The 18,868-nt window shown below is 33.4% G+C and overlaps 1 protein-coding gene across 1 annotated transcript in view; it reads left to right on the forward strand.

Moving 5' to 3' along the window:
* The window catches only part of LOC143350298 (neural cell adhesion molecule 1), a 320,246-nt gene that overhangs the window by 87,531 nt on the left and 213,847 nt on the right, over nucleotides 1–18,868 (forward strand). The window lies entirely within an intron of this gene.

The following is an 18,868-nucleotide window of genomic DNA, read 5'->3' on the forward strand; positions in this document are numbered from 1 at the left end:
AAATAATACGATTCGTTCCTAGGTTTTGTGAATAGCAAAGAAGAAATTGCACGCTCTGGATATACAGACTGTCTAGTAATTATTGTAAAAGCAGGAAGTGAGTGATTTATGTCAGAAAATAAATAAAAAATTTGGAATAAATTGAAATTCCAACACGACTACTGTTGGAACGTAGGATGACGATCGATCAGGGGTTCAATGGATCATTTGCGGTCGCTATTTCTACGTACAAAATTAATGCGCGTAGCATTGATGTGAATGATACTATTTACTGAAACAGTTTTTTTTTAACACAACTTAGACTTTAATAAAAAACAGTAACTGAATGTACAAAGATTGTGTGCTGGTTGAGTGAGTTCTAACTGTGTTCTGTCTGAGTTATGGCTGAGTTCTGATCGATGGCTGTGTGTTGTTTTGTGGAAAGGTAAAGTGTATGAATGTTGGTTGGTCGGCTGTGCTACTGTGGATCTGAGATGATCTTGAAATGTTTAAACATTTCGGGAAATATGAGTCGGTAAAAATGGCAGGTAATGTTTGTAGAGGTTTAAACGCGATGTGCAGCTGTCGAGGAGGTCGAGTTTTATGGGGACGGTTCTGGTCGCGAAAATTCTTAATTGCCTAAAAATGCGACAGTCGCTGCGACCCTTCTCTGTCTACTTGTGTTGGGTCTCAACAGCTACTTAGAATAAAAAATGATGTGCAAAGGCATCTTACGCTTCCAGAGTCTAAGCAGCGCGTATCGAAAACTCGAGGTGGACTAAAACCCACAGAAGTCCCCCGGTCCACGGTAATTCAAACGCTTCATAACGGCTGGGCGTGCATCGTTAACGCGACGCGGCATCTGTTATGGGTGCAAAATTGTGGGACAGCTTTGCACACTCATCCTGTTGGTGCTAAGCCACGCGGCTAGGAATTAATTTTCCCAGCCGTTGGCTGTCCTTGCCGCAAGTAACGCGTGCGGGGGTATCAGGTGGACGCATTATTTACTGTCAGCCAATTAACATGCCGTCGCGATCACGAGTGTTCACCTCGGCCGGGCTACGGTCGGCGGGAGGAATCGATCGAACGGGGGCCGCCGGTTCGTTTTCGTACTGCGCCGTTACTACGGGGGCAAAATTGCACGCGGCCAGCGATAATATCGGACTCGTGTTTCAGGCACGCTATTCAGAATCGCGGCCGAAGAGAGAAATAGTCGTGAGACCGGCTCGTAGACGCCGACAACCATCCTCGGAGGCGTAACCCATTCTGAATCCGCTACGAGGCTCGCCTTTGCCTCAAATCCTTCGACGGATTCGATTGCGCGACTATTCACTGATCGCCAGGGCGCGATTTCACTAACAACTTCTATGACGTATGTGAGAATCATCGAAATCAGTTTTATCCATACATTATTCAAATATTAGGTATGTGGCGCTGCTTCGCTGCGGGTAGGATCTCGAGAAAAGTCGGAGGTAGAAAAGGAAAGGGAGCGCTTCGTCCGGATCTGCTAGTGGACTCATCAGTAAAGCTTTTTAGCAGGTTCTACCTTAGACGACTGGGTATTGGGAATTTTTTTTTTATTATTATTCTCCTGTGTTGTTGCAGTACCATGAGCAGGGACTCTATGACCTGCATTTAAAGTGAAGGTTAGTATTAATATAGAGCTCGAGGGAAAATTTTCGAAAACCTCGTTTACATGCACCATGCGATGAGTATGGTGTTGGGGTTGATTACTTCATGATTAATCTGGGAATTTTAATCCGTATCCTTCACGGAATGTTGTCAGGATCGAAGTTCCCTAACGTAGTTACCAGGGGATTTGAGTGTTGGGTGTTGGAAAGTTGAGTTGCGGTGGCCAGCTTCATGACATGCTCGCGAATGCATTCTATTTTTGCCTCCTCATGCAGTGAAGCGGTTGTATGATATCGGGGTTTGTTTAGTATTATGCGGAGGTACTTATTCTGGATTACCTGGATTTTGGAAATGTGTATTTTTGCTGCTGTACGCCAGATTTCAGCTCCGTATGTAATGATCAAGCGGACGCAGGTTTTGTATAGGCGGAGTTTGAGAGAGGTGGAGAGTGGGTTGTTTCTGGAGATGAGGAGATAGAGTGTACGCAGAACACCAATTCTTTTGCAGACTCGGTCTTGGATGTTATGCTGCCATTTTAATTCTGTGTCGAACCAGATTCCCAGGTATTTCACCTTTTTGGACCAGGGGATGGGTTGGTTGTCTATCGTGATGTTTGTGGGTGAAGAAGATTGCCTTAGTTTTTATTGGGTTTATGGTCAGTTTGAAGGTTGTGTGAATTGGAGGATGTGATTTAAGTGAGCTTGTGCATACTTGACTGCTTGGTTGTGAGCCCATGAGGAGGAGTAAATTGCAGTGTCATCGGTGTAGAAGGCTAGCTTGGTATTGGGATTTTTGGGAATTTCGTTGATGTCGATGTTGAAGAGTATGGGGCCTAGGATTGACCCCCCTGGAGGGCCTCGATATAAAGTGTTCTGGGAGTGGATTGTGTGCCGTTGTAGGTTACTGATATAGTTCTGTTTGACAGGAAGCTGTGTGTTATTGTGATTAGATGTTTAGGTAAATTGATATGATGTAGTTTGAGCAGGAGTTCATTGTGCCAGACAGTGTCGAAGGCCTTTTGGAGGTCAGGACTATGATATTGGAAAGTCAGTCGAAGAGTGTATACAGGGTGTTCGGCCACCCCTGGGAAAAATTTTAATGGGAGATTCTAGAGGTCAAAATAAGATGAAAATCAAGTATACTAATTTGTTGATGGAAGCTTCGTTAAAAAGTTATTAACGTTTAAAGTTCCGTCCGTACTGAATTTCTTTCTAGAAAGTGAGAAGGATTTTGGGGATAGGTCTATTCACCAAAAATTATTGCAATTGACCCCCGCAACCGAAAATAATTTTCCCAGAACGATTTGAAACTTTTTAATTTTGTCGAAAAATTTTACACCTTCTCGAATTTTTTTCTCGTAAGTGGGTAGGATTTCGACGGTATGTCTAATGACCAAAAATGATTCTAATTGACCCCGGTAACCAAAAATAATTTTTCCAGAAGGGTATGAAATTTTTTTTTCGCCGAAAGGCACCTGTCGATTTTTCTTAAAAATTACTTTTTCATTTTTAGTAATTTTGTTTGACGCCCTACAGAAAAGTTGTCTAATACTTTTTTGTAGGTACTCATGAGCACTACTTCAGAAAAAAATTTCATTGAAATACACTCACTATTGTACGAGTTATGGTCATTTGAAATTTCGACCACTTTTATGGGGTTTTTTTAATTTTACGGTGTTAAAGAATAACTTTTCCAATATTCTTAGAATTTCTACACATTCTTGACTAAAATACGCGTTGTTTGCTTTTTTAAACATTAAAATCCTCCAATCCGTTCAGGAGTTATGACATTTTAAAGATATACATGAAATTTCAGTGAAACATGTCAACGGTATGGTCAGACATTATATTTTCGGTAAGGAATTTTTATCTCGAAAGCGCGTAGGATTTCGGGGATATGTGTACTCACCAAAAATGATTGTAATTGACCCCTGCAACTGAACATAATTTTTCCAGAATGATTTGAAGCTTTTTAATTTTGTCGAAAAATTTCAGCAGCCCCCTGTCGATTTTTCTTAAAAATTCGTTTTTTATTTTTAATAATTCTGTTTGACGCTCTACAGAAAAGTTGTCTAATACTTTCTTGTAGGTACTCATGAGCTCTACTTTAGGAAAAAGTTTCATTGAAATATATTCACTATTGTAGTAGTTATGGCTGTTTGAAAATTGGACCACTTTTATAGGGTTTTTCTTATTTTGCGGGGTCAAGGACCAACTTTTCGAATATTTTTACGATTTGTACATATTCTACACTAAAATGCGCGTAGTTTGCTTTTTTAAACATTAAAATCGTCCCATCCATTCAGAAGTTATGACGTTTCAAAGATTCGCACGAAATTTTAAGGAAGCATTTATGGTCCGAAATTATATTTTTGGTAAGGAATTTTTTTCTCGAAAGTGGTTAGGATTTCGAGGGTATATCTATTGGCTAAAAACGATTGTAAGTGCGCCCTGTAACTAAATATAATCTTTTTAGTATGATTTGAAATTTTTTAATTTTGTCTAAAAATTTCAGTACCTACTCGAATTTTTTTCTCGAAAGCGGGTAGGATTTCAGGGGTATGTGTATTCACCAAAAATGATTGGAATTCAGCCCCGCAACCAAAAATAATTTTTTCAGAATGATTTGAAATTTTTGAATTTACTTGTTAATAACTTTTTAACGAAGCCCCCATCAACAAACTGATACACTTGATCTTCGTCTTATTTTGGCCTCTAGAATCTCCTATTAAAATTTTTCCCGGGGTTGGCCGAACACCCTCTATATAGCAACCGATCGAATACGAATTCGAGTTATTTTTATAACTGCAATTAACATATTTGTGCTCCCAACCTTGCACAAGTCATTTGATTCCATCGAATCGATCGGTTGCAGTTTAATTTTCAGACACGTGAAGCTTTAAAACATCACTAGCACGTATTAATTAGTTGCATTTGTAACTTTGAACGCAGCAACCTGTTCCATTATACATATCTGATATCCAAAACAGCAACCATAAATTTCACAACAGCAAAGCCGTTTCTAACACGACGCAAATTTGCTTGTTGGAACTACATACAGCCACTCATGTGGATAAACGAATGCGTTTTGAACATGTTGGTATCCATAACAAATAATTATACAACAGAAAGTTGGCGTAACAAGTCAAAGCGGGAGACTGTTTCCGTCGTGCACATCGTACATAATTTACGAGTTGCGTAGCAACACAAAATGTGTGGCAGTTTCACATGTCAGATAACATTATTTCCTCGCCACGAAATCTACGAAATGCTTTAAGCTTCCGAGCTTATAACATTTAAATTTTACTCAATGAAATTTTGACGGTTCCAGTACAGACAGTCCTATTCAAAAATGATTTTGACATTTCACCGTCATTACTACTACCTTCATCAGGAATGAATTAATGTGATTATACACAAATTGCATCTTTTGATTAGCCACATAATGAATCCTAGACCACCAACATGGGTATGTCGTATCCAACGATCTATTTATATTTATTTTAATATTTTAATTACATTAAAACATTTTTCTACTCATGTATTAGAAACCTTTAAACATAAGAGAAAATAACTAGTCAGTTAAATTAAAATATATGAACTTTTAATATTATTGCAGCGATTGAATGGGCACTCAAGTTGAAGTTTATTCAACTTTTCTCATGTTAGGCTTCTAGGATTAAATAGACCAGGGCCAGTCTGAGGTTAGTGAGAATTGTGCAATTGATAGCCTCGCATTTAGTAAGACTTCTTGTTCGTTCGTCGTATATCACAAACTAATTTAAATATTAGTTTTAATAAGCAACGGAACAATATATAACTCTGTAATAGGATTTATTTTACTACAGAACGATTTTAAAAATGGTTGATATTTTTTATATTTCATCAAACTGAAGAATTGAGGTTTTTGAACAATTTTGAATTTTTATATGGCATTCACAAATTGAAAACCCTTGAAAAATATTCAAAACTTATATTTCCATTTGTAAAGCGATTTTGATGGGATTGAATGTGTAGAAAAATTATTCCATTGAAATGTTGCAATATATTTTGTAGTACTATTTAAAATAATATTAACAATATCAGTGACAGTGACATAATCTTTTTTGCAAAGTCATTAATATTTTTTATATATTCATTCAAAACATTTTACTAGGACGATTGACTTGAAAAAACATAAAAAATTGAATAACACATCAGGAAATATAATTACTCAAAATAATTAAAGAATCATCTACTAAAATACATACCTATCAATTAGTATACTTAATACATTAATAGTTTTAAATATTAATTTATATTGAAGATGTTAAAATATTACATACACATACATGTGCCTCATCTGCTTCCCTAAATCGTAAACTATTATTTCTCAATTATTTGGTGTTCATTAAATATATAAAAAGAAAATTGTGTAAGTTAATTAAAACTATTATTCAAAGCTATTATGTCTGGGTAGGAATGAAAACATTTTTTCTGCTTAAATAGAAAACACTTTTAGAATTTAGTTTTCTTAAATATTACATATTTTGTGCACTGAGATACGAGTTTTCTGTACTATGTAGAAAACAGAAGAAAACAAAAGTTCTCAGAATTTTGTACAAGAGTAGCGTGTGCATTTCGGACAGAATGGTCTACAATTTTTATGCAGAATAGCATGAAACTGCTAGTTTGTACGGCTATAATAAAATCAGAAATTTATCTTCCTTTACTGTGGAACTACATGCAAACTTCTGATGCATTTATTATTCCCACTGTAACGTAGAACGCCGTTAGAACTTCTATACTGGATTAGAGGGGATCGTTCATGCTCTGATACTTTACATTTATTCCTCTAAAAGCATAAAGGTTGTTACCCTGCAACCACTGGAACCTTGCTACTTCAGTCCTGCATTATGCATTTAGGAGCATTATTGAACTATGGCTAAGTTATATGCTGATGAATACCTCGCTGTAATATAATTTCGAAATCCATGCGAAAGTGAACACCGTATTGCTCTCGAACCATATTATTAATATTATTAAAATGGTACTAAACTGAACATTATCGACAATAATAAATGATGTGACATTTAGAAGAGACACACAAACTTTTTAAAGATCAAGTATAGAGCAGTAAGTGTTTCAAATATAAATATACATGAAAATATTGAATTTTTAATAAATTTACTATTTTAAATAAATTTTAAATGAGTTGTTCTCAACATATTGTAAATTAATTTAAACACAAAAGTATATTTCATTCGATACTAGTTTGTGAAGAAATTAACGTGCAACAGGAAATACAAAACGTCTTAAGTCGTACCAGTAATGGCGGCCACTCTTCCCTGAAGTGTTCCAGCGATAAAGGTTCGAACGAAAAAGGGTCTGTTGTACCCAATTTGGAAGCGAACGAAAGGTGTGCTTGAGTCTTAAATTTTTATTTGATTTTTTGCCCATTGGAAACGCCTTTCCATTATTTTGTCGCGCACATCCGAACAACGACATTTCGCAATTACACTGTCCGTAGTGGACTATCGACGTTCCTTCCCGTTTTTGTGCCACCGGCCCGATCGACAGACAGCGTCAATTGACGGCGTTTCACTCGGCAATTCGGCGTTGTCGCGCCTCATTGTTTCTTTCCGGTATATCCGTCATGTCGCGATAGTTTTCCAATTTTCTTTATTTATCGTCGACTAATTCGGAAACGGAGGTCGGGTGCATAACGCGAAACTACCGTGTCCCGAGGTACGAACTACTGTCCGCCCCGTCTGATTAATGCAGACAGATTCGGAGCAAGGATATTATTGGTTGAGCCGGGATATGTTAGAGAAATACGTCGCGCAAACTCCGCTGCGGACAGTATTTACAGTTGTACCCGGTCGGAGTGACAGGTTGATGCAAAAGCTAAGGAAGCCTGTACATGACGTTGAAAGTGAAATTTATACTGCCTTACGAATCATATCGTGTTGGGTGATAAGATGATTTGTATTATTTAGCGTAATATCGAAAGACTTTACGTTTGCACGACCCCAAAATAAAACGATACTGACGAATACACGGCTAGGACTACTTGTAATTAAATAATATTTTTAAAGACTTTGATTCTATTAATCATTCCATATCAATGTTCACATTAAAGGCAGTAGGAATAAACAGTTGTATGCTTTCTTGGCTATCCAGTTTTTTATTAGAGTTCAAATAGTTAAATTCGATAATAGTCACTCACACTCCTGGAAAAAATTTTAATGCGAGATTCTAGAGGCCGAAATAGGAGGAAAATCAAGAATACCAATTTTTTGATAGAGGCTTCGTTAAAAAGTTATTAACGTTTAAAGTTCCGCTCGTACTCAATTTTTTTCTCAAAAATGCGCAGGATTTTGTGGGTATGTCTATTCAGCAAAAATGACTGTAATTGACCTCTGCAACCGAAAATAATTTTTCCATAACGATTTGAAATTTTTTTTTTCGACGAAAATTTGAGCACCTACCCCCTGTTGATTTTTCTTAAAAATTCGTTTTTGATGTTTAATAAATTTGATTAGCGCTGTACAGAAAAATTGTTTAATACTTTTTTGTAGCTGTCCATGAACTCTAGTTCTCCCCAAAATTTCAATGAAATATATTCACTATTGTAGCAGTTATGACCATTTGAAAATTGGACCATTTTTATGAGGTTTTTCTCACTTTTCGTGGTTAAGGAACAACTTTTCGGAAATTCTTAGAATTTTTACATATTCTATAGCAAAATACGCGTTCTTTGCTTTTTTAAACATTAAAATCGTTCAATCGGTTCAGGAGTTATGATGTTTTAAAGAATCACATGAAATTTCGGGGAATCATTTCAGGCCTCAGATTATATTTTGGGTAAGGAATTTTTTTCTCAAAAATGCGTAGAATTTCGGGGGTATATATAATGACCAAAAATAATTGTAATCGACCTCTGCAATCGAAAATAATTTTTTTAGAACGATTTGAAAAATTTTTTTTTCGCCGAAAAATTTTAGCATTTACCCGAATTTTTTTCTCGAAAATGCGTAGGATTTCGGGGGTATGTATAATGACCAAAAATGATTGTAATCGACGTATTGTAAATTAATTTATTTTGTTAAATTTTATAAGCAATAATATTTGACTATGTAAAATCCACATCTGTAGTTCCTTACATATTACATTTTTGTACTAAAGGGTTTATTACCGTTAATAAATAAATAAATAATAATATTCATAACTAAACTGCGGATATTTATGCATTTATGAAAAATTTTAATTTTCAACAAACTGCAGAGTGTACTTTATATTTAAGGGTTGAGACAACCCTCTACGAAGCTCTGATTTCATTAATTCTATTAATACAAATATGACTTTGCATAAAGATCCGCAGTCTATTCATAACGCTAATCACTGGAAAAGTTTTTACATAATTTTCTGAGATGACACATTTTAGCGGAAATAATTTAAAATTTCAATTTTTGAAAACTGTCTAGGCGTAATAACTCCTAAATATTCAAAATAATGGACACCAATTTTTGGATGAGGTCATAACCTGTAACGACAAATGATTCGAATTATGATTGTTTTTAAAGATTCTAAACATATACCAAAGTCAATGTTATTGAAAAAGTTTTAATAATTGCACAGTTTGTGAAAGTCACGATTTATTATTTCTTTTTGAATCTGGATCGAACAATAACAGCTCGCATTGTTAACAAATTGATCCAAAACCAACTCACGTTGATTAACAAACACGGACCCATACTATTGCACGACAATGGTCGGCCCAACCGCATACATCACACTTGACAATGGAAAAGTTAACTCCATTGGACTGCGAAATTTTGCTACATCCAGCATAACCACTATTCTGCATCGAATCGTACACTTTTTTTTCCATTATTCAGAGTCGTTTCTGAGAAAGAAAACATTTCCAATTTCAATCGAGAACTCGAAAACGTTCTACAATCTAAAAATGGCCAATTATATTGACGTGGAATCGATTGTTTTATATTCAGTTGAAAGAAAGAGACTAGTGATGTTACTGTTGCCTATTTTTACCGAATAAAATTTAATTTTTTAAAAATAATACATACATAACTATATATTGTTTTGTTTGAAACTACATATTAAGGATAGTGATAGTATTCTTTTTTAAATTTTCGACATTTATAGAAACCTTTTTATGACAAATGGGATACCACTACTAGGAAAAGAAAAAAACATGTTAATGTCAAACATAACCCCAAACAAATTTACAATCATTTATATATATTTTCGAATGAAATCTACTTAAATTAAAAATCCAATAGAAGAATTTTGTTTCAATGGACATTAGGTATATTCAATTTCAAGATGCTTTAATAAGTTTATCATTACATCTGTCTAGATAATCTTGAATGCAAGATATGTGAAACAAATTTTAGATGTATTCAATTAAGCAATTCCTTTAAAGATATAAACTGTCAAATATGATTTTTGACAATAAATCCTGATATTTTCTTTCAGAGACTATGAAGTCATTCGTTGCAATTTAAACGAATGTTTAAATTTATTCAGTAAATTTGGAAAAAAGACTTTTCGAAAATTCACTAGCTTTGTTTGACGTAACTTCTGATTTGATTACGTTTACTAAAAATATTTATCAATGGTAATTGAACAAGGAAGACACTATATTATTCTATATTCTATTATAATTATTCACTTGAGACTTATTTGATACTTAATATTCTTTCTGATTCACGTTTAAATATATTTTGATTGGAAAAAAATTCACACGACTCGAAAGTTTATTTCCTTTCCATTTATGGACGTAAATACAAGACATAAATCTTGTTTATTAAACATAAATTATCTCAAGAGATACATAATTCATAGTAAAACCTTCAAATCATAAAATTTTAACATATTTTGGTTCCTGTATATTGTTCCATTTTATGTTTTATACTTAATATTTTCATGCAGCTTTGTATTCAGACCAGTGTTCGCAGTTATTATAAACCTGAAATAGTGTAATCGTCCAAGTCATATTTTATAATAAAAACAGCTCAAACGAGTATAAAATCCGTTGCTTCATCTTTCATGTCAGCGACAGAAGCTACCATACGATGTTAAGTGAAATACATATTCATTATCACGTGCCTGATGATTTCATATGCATAATACGTGTCAAGATTACCTAATGAAAACGAAGTGTTTCGCGATGTTAATCAAGTTTGTCTTCTTGTAAATATTAAACAAATACACATGAAGCATGCACATATGCACGCTTAACAAATTCATATTTCTCGTATAAAAGCTTGAAAAAATTTGTTACCTATTAAATCGTTCCTTTTACTAACAAGTAATATGTATTTTAAAATGATGAATATTTTTGCATTCATTCAAAGTTTGTATTGAGCTAAAGAATTTTATTTTGAATTAAGAACTTTTCACGTGTGCTATCATGTAAATTATAGTCAATTGTTATCAATGACATTGCCATAATATTTTTTAGAATTTTTTTCTGATTCTGATGGTTGTTCGTTATTTTTCGACATTACTCGAAACTCAGAATCTTAAAAAAAAAATACTTTCAGATACTTGTATCGTTCTTCTACGAGAAGAAGGCACAGCGTGTTTACATCCCCACTCTTGCTGCAGTTCGCTGATTGGCTGTCACCGATCTTCGTCACTGTTTTCGACCAATACCTGTGAGTCAGCCGACTGCAACAAGAGTGGGGATGTAAACATACTGTGCCTTCTTCTCGTGGAAGCACGGTAGTAATATAAATTCTACTAGTCTTGTTTTCTAGCAGATTATTTCTACGTCCAGGTGAAAACAAAAAGCTGCTTATATACAAAGCTTTGTATCACTCAACAATAAACAATCTGGGCGCGATCAGTCGTTTCTTAGAAATATTCGAGGAAAAAAGCTGAAAAAGTGTTTGGGTTCACAATTCTATTTTTAAATTTTTCAATTTCATAAAATATGAGCAGGATACAAAAATCAAATTTTTCACTTTGGATTTTTTATGTATAGTTAAACATTTCTAACATTTTGCTCTTATATTATATCGATTATCGTGTTCTACTATTTTGTACACTAATGGAGCTCCCCGTTTCTTGAATAAATAAAAATAAAGAATAATTATTCACCGCGGTGTAAATGAGCGAAGATGAGATTGGAACAGTGCACCGTTAAGCTTTCCATTCCCACGATTAATAATCTCTGTTTACCTAATTCGTTGGAGAATCGTTCTTGCGAACGAGATGGACGCCCCGTGATTCTTCGGAGCACATTTGTGGATAAAAGTGATTCTATCCACGTACCGAATTACCATGCACGAGGTCGTTGTCTGCTCGGCGAGGAAAAAGACCCGATCGAAGCGATCATCGATGTCTATCGATTCGGCGAGTGTTGTACACCCACGCGCGCGTAGGTTTAAGCTTTTCATCGAATCCTAGGTATCGAGGAAGAACTTTGCGGTTGGTGTTAGGTAAAAGCCTGTCCTGGCTGCGTCGTTGAGCCCCCTTTCACGACTGCTTTCACCGACTTGCTGAGCTTTAGGGTTGCAGTTTTCAAAGTGGACCATGACACAATACGCGCGCCTACACACACGCGCGCACACAGACGCGAAGAAACGGGAAAGGAGCGTTGAATCGGCCATAGCTTCGTCCCAGGCTACTCCCCGAATCCCCGTAAATATGATCCGAGGCAGCCTTTTATAAAAACGTACCTCTGAGAAATCGCGGAGACGACGTCGGAATCCGCGCATTTTACACCCTTCTTGCGGATATTATGCGACAATCTACAATGATATTAGATTTAAGAAGAAACCGGATGAAAAGTTCCACCGGGGAACGGTGCTAAGAAGACGCGTAAAAACCGGGATTAGAGAATGTAAAGAAAGGGAATGGAGGCAAGCCTCAGATTTATATTACTGGTCTTATTTATTTCGATTATGCGGTCCCCATTGTACTTTAACAGGGATTTTTCAACAGGAATTGTATGGCTCTACAATGGGCCACAAATATTATTATATGTATCTCGTAACTAGACTGTGGATCTTTGTCCAAGTATAATATGTCGAAACATTATACTCCACTTATTCCTTATATTTATTTTGCGTATATTTTACATATAAATAGTGGCAGGAGTGACGAGACAAAACATAATCGTAACTCTCACTTGTGTCGATAAAGTAGAGCATCGATCGCCACCTGCTGGATCACTTATTGATTATAGATCAGTTTGTAATGTAACACGCTTCGTTAATTGTTTTCTCATTACTTGTTATAAATGAAATATATGTAATTAAAATAATACATTGTGCAGTAGAAACATCAACAAGTGGAAAATAATGTTTCGAAAAATAAATATATGATATAAATAATAAACTATCTATAAAAATAAATAAAACATGCGTGTAAAAGTAGTAGAATATAATATTTTATTTATTTTTATAAATATAATATTATTTATATCATATATTTATTTTTCGAAACATTGTATTCTAGTTGTTGAGGCTTTTACTGCACAATGTGTTATTTTAATTATACATGTGTTATTTATAACAAATAAAACACATATATATATAGATTAATATTTTAATTAAAGCCATAAATGTTCTAACATGCTCGTCGATAAAAATTTTACTGCATTGTAAATATTATCTAGAAAAATTAAACTGAAATTGATCAGTGAATTTGTTCAAACGATTTGTACTCACTATTGATTTAAGAAAATTAGACGAGTAAAGTTATTATTTTATTGAATTGTAAACATTATCTAGAAGAATTAAATTAAAATCGATCAGTGAATTAATTCAAACGATTTGGATTTACTATTGATTTAACAGAATTGTATGAATGAAGTTTGTACAATCAAATGACTGGCCTGAAAAGCAGTCATTCGTTGCTTATTATAATTGTGTTACAAAATTAGATTACGAAGAAGTTGATGCACATTTAGTATTCGTAAAAGTTAGAAATGTAAAAGAAGCTAAATCGAATAAGGAGTAGAAGTGGAAGGAAAAGTCGTTTTTTACACGCGTCTTCAGTGTTATTATTTATATAATTGCTTCGAATGGTTTTGGATGATTAATGTAGAAAGCATTTCTATTTGTTTTCGATGCTCCAGTTCTCGTTTGATCCAGTAGAAATTTTCCACGAGACGACAATTTATATTCTTTCTATTATCAATTACTGACGTCCAGTAGTAATTTCTTGTTACATAAAATGATAATAACCATCCTGTTTCCAAAGTAAATAGCCAACGTAGACAACTCATTTGCTCCAATAACTTTTTCCTTAATATAATTAATTATCCTTGAAACGTTCACGTCACTGCCGAGAAAATCGATTTTACGATAACCACGAAGAAATTACGTCCAATGTAATCATATCCTAACTAATGAAGTCAAGTATCCTCACTCGAGCTTCTATTTCACCAAGTTCCCTTTACTACGTTATAATTACGGTCACAGGGTGTCCAGCCACTTAATGAAACGAATTGTCCCATATCGGTTTCAATAAAAAACTGAAGCGAATACTTAACCTTATACAGGGTGTTCGACCACCCCTGGGAAAAATTTTAATGGGAGATTCTAGAGGCCAAAATAAGATGAAAATCAAAAATATCAATTTGCTTATTGACACTTTTTTAAAAAATTATTAAAAAATTAAATTAAAAAATTTCAAATCATTCATGGAAAAATTATTTTTGGTTGCAGGGGTCAATTACAATCATTTTTGGTCAATACACATACCCTCGAAATCCTACGCAGTTTCGAGAACAAAATTCCTAATCGAAAATGTAATTTATGGCTAGAAATGTTGCTCGAAAATTTCATGCGAATATTTAAAATGACATAACTTCTGAACGGATTGGAGGATTTTAATGTTTCAAACGGCAAACAACGCGTCTTTTAGTGAAGAATATGTAGAAATTCAAAGAATATTCGAAAAGTTGTTTCTTAACTACGGAAAGTGAGAAAAACCTCATAAAAATGGTCCAATCTTCAAACAGCCATAATTCCTACAATAGTGAATATATTTCAATGAAACTTTTTTTTCAAGTAGAGCTCATGGGTATCTACAAAAAAGTATTAAACAACTTTTCTCTAGGACGTCAAACAAAATTATTAAAACTGAAAAATTAATTTTTAAGAAAAATCAACAAGGGGTGCCTTTTTTCGGCGAAAAAAAAAAATTTGAAATTGTTTTGGAAAAATTATTTCCGGTTGCACGGGTCGATTACAAGCATTTTTGGTGAATAGACATACCCCCGAAATCCTACGTACTTTCGAGAAAGAAATTCTTTATCGAAATGATACTGTGTGGCCAGAGATGTTTTTGTAACTTTTTAACGAAGCCTCAATCAACAAATTAGTATCCTTAATTTTCGTCTTATTTTGGTCTCTAGAATCTCCCATTAAAATTTTTTCCAGGGGTGGCTGAACACCCTTATTCATGGCTATTACTGTAAAGTTGTTAAAAGAAATAGAGATATAAAACGTTTTGAAGCCTTATGATTCTACTTTCTACAAGCCTCTGTACTCTTAATCGTCGTTAGTAGATTACGGATGTTTATACGCGTAAAATATGCAGAGAACATACGAGATTTGCGCGCGTAAAATATGCATATATGAGCAAAAAAATGTGTGCGTACGTACGAAACGTATGCTAAATATGCAAATAATACGAACAGCATACATTTAGAGAGTGGAATAATTATCCAAGTTAGCGTTACGACTTCTTGAAAAATAAATAACTTGTTTTTGTTCTCTTGTGTATTTATCAATAACTCTTGGACTTTTTAGAATATTATATTTTTTAGTTTGTCAAATGACTTGAACAGTATAGAAATGTTTGGTTCGTCACAGTTTTGTAACTTTTTCAGGAATGCTTAACGGGATAAAAAACCTTGTGTAATTATAAACAAAAGTATTATATTATGTACCGTATAATTTGAAAGTAATGACATGATTGTTAAATTATACAAAAATTAGACGTAGTAAAATGATGTCAATAAACGTCCTTTTTTTAGAAGGAACAACGTGTAGTAATCCTTAATAATGATGGAAGTAATTTTAGATCGATAGATAAAGTATTATTACATTTTATTACATTATGGAAAATATTTTATTTACTTTCTTGTAGGTTAGCAATCCAACATAAACTCATAATTTTATTTAACTAACGCATTATTTATAGTACACAATTTTCAATCCACATTGTGATAAACAAAAAGTAATTTTTTTGAATTTGAAGCAGTCAATTATTATTAATTTGATATACCATTCCAGTCATCGACATTTTCAATGTTCGAACTCCTAGCGATTGTTTAATCTTACTGAAGATAAGTATAATATATTCTGATGAAATATGTAATATATTCACACAATTAACTAAAATATGCAAAATTAAAAATACGTTTTAAAATCCCTTAAGAACGAAATGAAATTTCATTCTATATTCCACTTTTCTATCTGCTTTTTTTTAAAGATATCGCATTGCATAAATATCCACAGTCTAGTTACTATTTTATGATTGAAAATGTAATAATAACGTACGAAAATATGATACACACACACATACGTTTCTCTATTCAATCGATAGAGGCATTTCCGTGAAAAGTGTTTATTTGTGCAGTGTGATTCGCAAAATGCGGTCGTAGTTTAAAAATTTAACGTTTCGAGGTGGAAAATATTACAAAAGGAATTTTCAAAATCATTTAATGGTCATACCACACACTTTTCGCGGTCAATATCAGAAATTTTGATGAAATTGAAATACGATATAACCGTATTGCTGGTTTCCAATTTGTTCAAAAAATATAGGATAGTCAATTTTGCGATTTTCGCCTATTTGAACGTAAGCGGGTTGAACGAATGAATTTTTGTCGCCGAAACTTTCGATCGTACTCTTTTTAACGAAAAGGATTGATTATTCGAAATTTTCTTTTTGGGCTGTAAAGTTTTTGTAGTGTGAAAATTTGAAACAAACTTCTACTACAATAGTTTGCAGTCTATCGCTTGTAAAACTCCGAAAATATATGAACGTTTCTCCTGAAGCACTAATAATAAGATTATTTATAAGTTAGGCATTTTATAATTGAAAAGATTGATTTGCAGTGTTTTTGTAGTAATTTCCAATTTCTTTAAAAACTGTATAATAATTTTGTAATTTAGGATGATATATAAAATTATGATAGTCATTCTTCATCCGTTTATTATTTTGTCACAGTATTTAAAAATTGAAATCATAATGCAACAGCAGTCTTTCTTTCGGTAAATTGACTAGTAAACAGTATTGCAAATAAAATATCACTGATACAAAATTAATTTCTGCAGCTCGTTCTCGATCAAATAGAAAAAAACTACGCGATTTATCATTCTATAGTTTTTAAATAATTTCGAAACCAACAAAATAACAAGTTAAATCCTCTAACTTGAACTTAGGGTTAGATAATAGGATTACACTTTGTAATAGCATGAATTTCTAATAATGTATAAAAGTAATATGAAAATGTATAACATATACTTAAATTTGTTTGATCAAATTTCTTTCTCCCACTGTTATCAAGATACGCGTCTGCCTAGATGCATGAAATGGCGTACAATGATTTAAAGAAAATATTTTCCTTAAATGTTAAAAAAAAAAAATTTCTTGACAAAAAAGTCAAAGTGAACTTAACCTAGATTCATAAAGTACGGTCCAGGAGCCAACAAGCATTTTTTCAACGGCAGAAACCACATTTCGAGGTTTATACCTAACAAGGGTATCGTTTAATAGGCCAGTGGAGTGTATCTCGAGTAGATTGCTATATTTGTTCTGCGCAATGTGCATGAGCCTAGAAATTCAATGGAAGTACCTTAAGGAATCAATGTTTATTCAACGAAACTCGCGTCTATAGCTACTTAGTAATTATACGTTCATGCTTCGTCTAGAACAATAACGTATTCTATTTACAAGACAAATTAATTAATAATTATTAGCTTGGTATATAATTTAGTACTGAGAAGGAACGTTATCCAAATCCTGTACGCCGATTTTGATAAAACTTTTCAAAAATATTCGACGTGTATTTCTTTTGACAATAAATATTCATGTTTGGGGGGTCACAAAGTCACAAAGTTGAAGTTAGAAAATTGTTAAGTCGATTAGAAATGTTAAATGTGAAAGCTTCTTGGTTTTACTTTGAGGAATTATAGGATATCATTGGAAAAATCACTTTTTAAATAACTATTTCTGTTGAAAAATATCAGGTCCTCTTGCATAGGAACTGATTGGATAATTATATATAGACAATATTTAAATATTAAACACAACCACTTTAATTATTCTTTACATATTATATAGTTAAATAAATTACAGTATGCGATGCCGACCATGCGGCTCGAACAAAAGCCACGGGAATCCCCGCACGATCTTCAACCTTATTATAGGTGGCGCCACTTTGGCCGCGAGATTATGAACGGCTCAACAATTGTACAGCAGAATTTATCTTGTTGAAAATACATTGATACAAATAATAAATCGAATATTATAATTTTTTAATTCCATTGCATTCGATGAATTCCATATAGCTAATAACATGTGAAAAATACGTTTTTTACCGAAAAATAATATTCAAGAACGAGAACGTAATGAGAAAAAAATGTTGTTTAATTCAAAAGTGGTGGAAACCCTGTTTTTACAAATGGTATTACTAGATTAAGATGAAATTACATTTCTCATAGAATTGACACTACAGATGTATTAAATACATTTGAAAATACCGAATATACTAAATATTAGATGTATTAAATACTAAATATTTAGAATAAATATCTAAACTTTGTTACTTTCATAGTATCGATACATTGTTAGATTTTAACCATATTTTTCAATTTTGTTGCAGGTACGTATATGAAAGTGCAGTATTGCGATAAATCTTGCTGAATAATATGGAGTAAGTGTTTCTACTATTATTCTAATTGGAAAGGATATTCACTTAGCAGCGAGTGAAGTTGGAGGGGAATGTAACTAGTAATAGTGACCACATGTAGTCGAGATATACTGTGTAAATGGAACTCCTCATTGAATTCGTTATCTTAATTATGGCACGAATTTCGATCGTTGCAGGTTGTACTGTGCATGCAAAACGCTATATATTCTAATGCATTCCCCATATTGTGGGCAATTATTTATAATATCGTTTCATAATATCATATCACAGCAATTCATGCGACTCGTCCTATTTATTAATCGGTTATTTCGCGAATAAACATAGTGTTTATCTGTAATACAAGTTACGTAGA

The sequence above is a fragment of the Colletes latitarsis genome, chromosome 14 (genome assembly GCF_051014445.1).
Source record: "Colletes latitarsis isolate SP2378_abdomen chromosome 14, iyColLati1, whole genome shotgun sequence".
In the NCBI taxonomy this organism is placed as follows: Eukaryota; Metazoa; Arthropoda; class Insecta; order Hymenoptera; family Colletidae; genus Colletes; species Colletes latitarsis.